Genomic DNA, 7,727 nt, shown 5'->3' with positions numbered 1-7,727 from the left:
CCATTGTTGACCTCAAATGTCAACATTTGGTAGCAGCTTTCTTCATGAAATCTTTGAATTCAATTTGGCAATATATAGAAAAGAAAATGTTAGGGCTAATATTTTGCACAATGAGCTGTTCTTTATAGAACTGTCCTTTACAGAAATCAATACAATAACAACCTATTGAGGCTTGGTCTAGAAAAATCTTATTTTGGAGGAGAGGATGCATTTCTGTGATTGCTTGATAGAAAACTTTATTATTTGAGTTTATTCTTCTCTTACACTTCTTTATATTTTAAACTGTTTAATTGCATTATTTCTTGTATTGGATTTGGAGGTCTCTCAGTAAGACTATATATATATATGCCTTATACCTTCATGTTCAGTTTTTCACCAAGATGGAACTGTCTGCTATAGGGATATTGATGAAATCAATGGAAATTCTCTTTATCAGTACTCCTCAAAATTTGATCATAATGAGCATATGCTGCTGTGTGTTGAGATCTCTAGAGTATATGGAGCTGTTCCATAGAAGAGTATCACCCATAAAAAACCTGCATAAGCATTTTTTTCCTATTACTATGTATATTTTCTAGAAAATGAAGGAGTTTTTTAAAATACAAAATATAAACCACCTTCTCAATGTGACAAAGCTAACAAAGTACTAGAGTATCAAAGAAAATCCTACCTTCTGTCTGGCAAAAAAGCCTTTACAGTAAGAGCATTCAAAGTGTTGTTACTTAATACATAGCAGAACACAGATGCAAGATGTGATATTGACAGTGACTCATTTTACCAGAAAAACCTGGCAGACATAGTTGTAGCTTGGTTTTATAGCCATCATGCTGCAAAAAGCCTTACCTCAAGAAGCTTTTTTTGCTACAGGCCTAAATATGAAAACTTATGGTAAAATACTCTGGAGTTTTTAAAACACAGCCCTGCACAGACTCACAAACTCAGCTGATATGGTCTGTTTTCAGAAATAAAAGCATTCAGGGGCCTAAATCTTACTCCTTTTCCCTCAAGGCTTGAGCTCTCCATTTAGAGATGGAAAGCCATCCAAAGTACCCCGGCATCCAGTAAGAGGCCATGGACCATGCTGACATCCAGATTCAGTTCTGCATTATAAATTCAATCCAAAACAAGCATCTTGACATTCTGGATAAGTGTCATGACTAGTATTTCAACAAGGTATAATAAAACTGGTGTTACTTGAGACATTAATGAGTCAGAGCCAAGCACACCTACTCTTTAAGCTAACTACCCCTTTCTCTGCTGCTTCAGTAGAGCCAAGCAGAAACAGCTTTCCTAACACTTCGACTGCACAAAAGGCAAATCCATAGAAGGATGGTGTGTTTGCCTCTGGAACTACTGGAATAACAAACTCCCTAATCTATTGAGGCTCTTTCCTTTCCAGAGGTGATTACAGCAATCTAATTCAGATGCATGTGGCTGTTTCTAAAGAACAAAGCTCTGGTATTCATTAGCCAATGTTCAGCGCTAGAAGTCACTCCCCAGTAGAGTCTGAAAAACTGAAACGATTGATGCAGTTTCCATCTCGCAGCTTTTTTTAAATGCTTAGCAAGTCTTCTGAAATGAAAAGTTACAAGGATTTTTCAACCTGTTCACAGCTTCTAAGATGCCAGCCCTGAGGTTTTTTTTCTGAGATAGGTAGCAAGAAACTTTAACTAATACAACTTACTTGAATATAGATCCCTGCAAATTCTTCTAGGGATAACAAGATGTGACAGCTCAACTGCTTCCATTCATACTGGTTCCTTTTGCAACAATTGAAATTTAAAAAAAAAACTGTAAGAAGAAGATTTCTATTTATGTGTTTAATTTAATCTTGAGGTTTGAGCCAGGAAGCTTTATGCAGGGAGTAGAATCTGTAGGAGCAGACATGTCTGAGAATTTTGAAAATATTGTGCAACAATGAAAAGGTATTTTTATGTTTTTTTCTAGAAGGGGTGACCCTTGATATTTTAAAAATATAAAAATATTCACTAAAAATATAGGTATGCACTTCAAATGAACAATGCCAGTCCTATGTACAGTCTTCATCATTTCAATCCCAGATACTTAGTAATTCAAGTTTTTCAGTAGTTAATAGTCCTTGTCTCAAAGGAGATTCTCAATATCTTGTTTATCATAGAAAACAAAGAAGTTGTTGGATTTTGTTTCCAGCAGATAAAGTTACTTGATGTTACACAAATTCTACTGGGGAAAAAACAGAAAGGAAACATAACTGGAACTAAAGTTTTATTTAGTACACAAAACTTCCTGTTCTACCCATTTCTTTGTTCCATCACTTGCTTTTGCATTTGTAATCCACCCATTCTGAAATTTCTACCTAAGTTTTGGCTGGGTTTGCAGAATTACAAAATTACGGTTCATAAAATTTTCTCAGCCCAAATCATAGTAAGACTACAAAGCTATTATCTGAGCAAATTTGTTGAGAAAAAAGTCACCCTGAATTCAATCCAAACCCCATTCAAATCAAAATTTTCCTGAATATACAATGCTCTGTGTACTTGCTTAGGTTCCAATCCCCATAAAATGCAAGAACTGAACTTGGAAATATTTTATATTGCCATTCTGATAATTCTTATAGTTTCATTTGTCAGATTGAGAGCTTTCTCTCGTCTTCTCATTCAAATGGAGGCTCATTTAGAAGCACCTGAAGCCAAAAGAGGTTTTGCCATTGGATCTGAGATTTGAGCATGGCCTCTGTCTAAAGACCTTACTCATGTTACCTTACTTACCTATCCCTCCCCCTCCTCCTCAGCTGCTCTCTTTTCCTTGCCAAGTCCTAAGTAATTTAATTTTGAGGTACTTGAGGAAGAAAAAAGATTCTGTATGCTTAGTGAATGAGACCACGCTAAATAATTAGTACACTGATTAGTACCCTTTACTTCTCTTACTCGCTATGTAGACAGAATACAGAAATATTGCTGAATACTTTTTTTCTTTTTTTGCACCTCACCCATTTCTTAGAACATTTAGGGCAAAGCAGAGCTAATTATCACCAGCAGAATTATAGACTCAGCAAATTGCATAGCTTCTCCTTTGATAGCTTCAGAATAAATACTAACCTAGTAGCCTGAAGAGTATTGACAAGTGCCTGGCTTGGCAGATCTGGTCCATGAAAAGCCCTTATTATAGGAATAATCTATAGTTATGAGCTGAAATAATTGGGATTCAGCTGTTCCTAGAAGCCTCTGCCAAAAAAACTGAGTGATTCATTACTGCAGCCCCTCTCTGAGTTGGTGCTTCTGAAAAGTTATTGATTCTCCAGAAAGTCCAGAGGACACAGATCTTCCTCTTCCGTGTTCATGGAAGTGTATATAGTGCTTTACTCATAGTAAAATCAATACACACATGTGGGCTGAATTCCCCAGAGGATGACTTGGTTATACTACCTCAATCTCAAGACTGTGTGTGCTCTGATCTGACTTTTGTATTCTGACAAAGCTCCTGCTAATGAAATATGCAGGAGAATGTCTACTTTGTGCTTTCAAAGAAGTTAAATAGATTACTAGATTGAGGTTGAGACTTGCATAGTTTTGGGCATGCCCCAAAGCTGGCAAGCAGGCAGGCAGGCAGTTGACTGCAGAAGTTTACTGGTGCAAGTATCAAGAATTCAGATGTTGGTTGGCATGAAGAGCATCAAAAACTTGGATAGAGATGCTTGGAAGCTGCATTTGAACACTTTTATGAAGAGGAAAGAGAAAACTTAAAGGTAGAAAGAAAAGTATTATTTATGTTTTACAGATGTTGAAGCAGAACAGATTCCATGAATTTGGGATTTACTCTAAGTAAATACATAAGTGCATGTTAGGTCTGAAAAGGCTTCCTAATTCATTTAAAGTAATGAACTATAGTCCTTTCCTAAGTTAGTTACAACCCTGCAATAGGATAAGGAAAATATATGTGATATTTCCAGGTGGATCTAAGAATGATGTAGTACCCAAAGGACTGAACAACATAAATATGACAACTGTCTAGAAATACTTTCAGATTATTATGGTGCATTTCATTATCCTCAAGGAAAACTTGTTGGGGATTTGTTCTATCTCTAATGTTTCAACAAATAACTGACCTATTTGAGTTCTGATCTTCCAGATTATGCACAATTTTTAAAAGTCTTTGGATAGCTGATGTGTCTGGTAGTGCATATGCAGCATGAATAATAAGGTTCACAGTGAGTGGGAGCTGGTCAGAGAGCCTGTCATTAGGTGTTTAGCTGAGACATTCAGATATTCAAGGGCATTTTTAGAAGAAAGAGAAGAGGAAGTTCTGAATATAAACCAGAATCTTTGAATAACAGACAATTTTGCCAGTAAGCATTTAAATATAACTTGCCTTACACTGGGATTGGCAGCTAAGGGGAAAGGTCTCTCAGCAATGACTCAAGCCAAATTAGACAAATACATAGTGAATGGAGTTAAATACTGGAATTTCATGTGAGTATGAAAAATGTGCATACATAATAAATGTATGTGAAAGATCAATAAGTGAAAGATCAAGCTTGTTTAGAAGAACTGGTATTTCACTTCTATTCTGAAGGTAGTTAATGACACCATTAATATTACCTCATTCATCTTACATTTTTTAGTCATCTAGATGAGATTCTTAAAGCTGCTCCTTTAGAAACAGTGCAGATAGCCTGGTGGGATTTTAAAAAGCATTTTGATGCCTAAGTACCATGGAAATATTTTGGATTAGGCTTCAGAAATTTTAACAAATGTTTGGGTTTATGATTGGGTAACCAAATACAAATGCCTCAAAAAAGGATTTAAGAATTTTCGTGTGATAAACCAGAAGAACTTAGGTGCTCACTGTAAAATTATTGGAGTTTGCTAATGGACAGGAGAATTAACTTTGTTCTCAGAGTGACGGATATATCTGGACACTTAGCATTTGTTGACACCAGCACCTAAATGAGGAAAAGACAGGATGCACATCAGAATCCAAGTTCAAACTTTTGATCCATATCTTAACACCTGTTGGATATATATGTATAAACTCAACCCAGCCCCAAGTCACCTCTAAAAACATGACACAATTTTTGGTGAATGTGCTTATCCCAAGACTGCACCCCAGTGGCCTGGCTGTGCTCTGGAAAAGGAGCAATTTTTTATCTCTCCTGCTGTAGCTATACAGGATATATACAGATATATAGCACTGGACTAACAAGAGCTCAAGATAGAACCACCTCAACAGCTCCTCTGCTCTGTCCTACCACACCTCCATACTATTCTCCAGTAGCTGAAACACTACATAGCTGTCACTGCAGGATGCAGGAAGAAAATTATTTTTCAGCAGACAGACTGTTAAAATCTAGGTTGACAAAAAGTCTCATTTCCCATAGAAGCATAAACAGTCCTGTATGGGAGGCAAACAGCAAATTTCACAGGAAGGGCAAAAGGGAAGCAGATTTCTTCCTTTTCACCCCATCGTGTTCAAAGCAGACCTGCTTTCTTGTATCACAACTTTAAAAAACCTGTCAGAGCTTTGTATTTCTACCCTGCACAGACAGCCCTGCTCCACAACATACTTCAAACCAATTCTGAATGAAATAGAAAATGGTTGTGGTTCAGCACATTTGAAATGCCCTTGGCATCCGTGATTTTGTTTCCTTTGAACGTGAGCAGAGTCCATTTTCCATGCTCGTTCATTCTTTGTCCTCCCCGCTGAGTCTGTTTTAAGGAAGGTTCACAGGGATTATTAGGATTTTGAAACATGGAAATAGAACTCAGTAGAAGAACAGTAGAAGGAGTTCCTCACTTTATATCAAATTTTCTACTTCTTTGGAGAAAATTTTGAACTGCTTTGAAATTTACTGAAATCCTGACTCTCATGAGGGATATATCCCCAGTTCTTTTGATCTAATGTGGCCTAAGGCAAATATAATTGTTGAGAATATCTGGGGACAATATAGGAATTTCCACTGGTTTTCTGCCCTTTCATTCTAAAACACAATACAAACAGTTGTCCCGCTTGTATTCTAGCTGGTACAGAATATCTGTCCTGTTCTTCTGGCAGTCAGATATATGAAGGACCATCAGGACGGCTCATATTCTACTTTCATTACACTGAACTGAATTTTTTTGTTATTAGGTCATTTAGATCTTAGAACATTCATGTGTGTGGGATGATTTTTACCACAATCTCAGCAGAAAGCCTTTCGTTCACATCTCTATCTTCAGAGTCCTCTCTTTGCCTGACTGCTCAACACTTAGAAAAGTGATCATGCAGGGAGCTTCAAACATACTTTGGCCATCAAGAGAGGTGTTGAAGGCACAATAAGCCCATATGATCAATGTGACTGGAATATTAGCTTCTACTGTTCCTCTGGAAGGCATCTCACCTGGCTGAATAAATGAGTTTATTAAATGAAAAAAGAAAAGAGAAAAATTTCTTAAAATCTCATTTAATATCTTGTTTTGTTACTGACGAAAGTAGAGAGACATTGATTGTTTCTCATACTAGATATAAAAATAAGAGTTATGATTAGGTAGGGGATTTGTGTTTATTTAAATATGAGGCCTAAGACTAAATGGAATTCTCTTTCTCCTCAGGACTGCTGTGTGGTGAATACCCAGATAAAGTAATTTAGTCCTATGCTACAGTTTCAAATATTAATGCCTTCTGTCAAAGTCGTGGGAAGTAGTCCACAAATGAAAGCCTTCTGTCTGTTCTGTCTGTATCAGGCCCACAAATGTCCTTTAAAATTGGCACATGATTGTAATTATTTCCCTGTTTCCCAAGCTACTAATTTTCCAGGGTGCGCTGTCAAAATTCCAAACACCTACTCAACTTCTTAATGTATAAAAGCTTTATGTATTTTCCTGTTTTGGAACAGCATCTAATATATTGCTAAGCATTCAATCAGGCTTCACTTTGTCTTGACTTTGAATTCAGCTGCCACTCAATGTATTTTGAAATGTATTACAATATGAGCAAGCAGTGCTGATTAGCATCAGACATTATTTCAGTCTTAATCTGGGTGATACTTTGTCATTAAGTTTTGTGATGATGCACTGGCTGCAGATAATACAGTGCTGATGTTCATTTGCTTGCAGTCATGTCCTGTATTGGTTTGATTAGACCTACTCTATGGCTGGTTGATGACAAAACCTCATTGATTACATGTGGTCTGCTTCTCATTTCCAGTCAAGCTTTCTGTCTTGAGACATGAATAGTTTCATTAATTAGGTGAACTAAACACATTGACAGCCATTCAAGCTAGTCTGGGTCTGGCATAATAGTGCTGGTATTATGGATTCATTCTCTGCAGTCAAAGAAAATTTGGTTATTCATTTAAATGAAAGCAGAATCAAAACCTATTGGTGTTCCTTTCATTTGATTATGCTCCCAGAATATATCCAGTACAATTTCCTCCTACTTTTAGAGGCTGTTATACTTCACAGGGATAAATACTGATTATTTATTCCAGATGCTAAAATCCCTCCTGCCCTGATAAAGAACTCTAATTAATGACTAGCTAAAACCTAGAGCTTAAAAAAATCTAGATATAAGTTAAATTCTAACAATTTATATTGAGTCTTCTATAAAGCATGCAGTTGTTTATAAAACATTAACTGTGTTAAATACTTGGAAAAACTAAAGCCAGATCTTCAGGACATTCCACTGCTGTGTTTACACTGCTCAGCATTTGCCTTATCTTATGCTCCTCCCAAGTACCCAGTGTTTTCCTCCCCCCTCTCCAATCCTGATTA

This window comes from Camarhynchus parvulus, chromosome 2, assembly GCF_901933205.1.
Source record: "Camarhynchus parvulus chromosome 2, STF_HiC, whole genome shotgun sequence".
NCBI lineage: Eukaryota > Metazoa > Chordata > Aves > Passeriformes > Thraupidae > Camarhynchus > Camarhynchus parvulus.
This window is presented reverse-complemented; position numbering follows the sequence as displayed.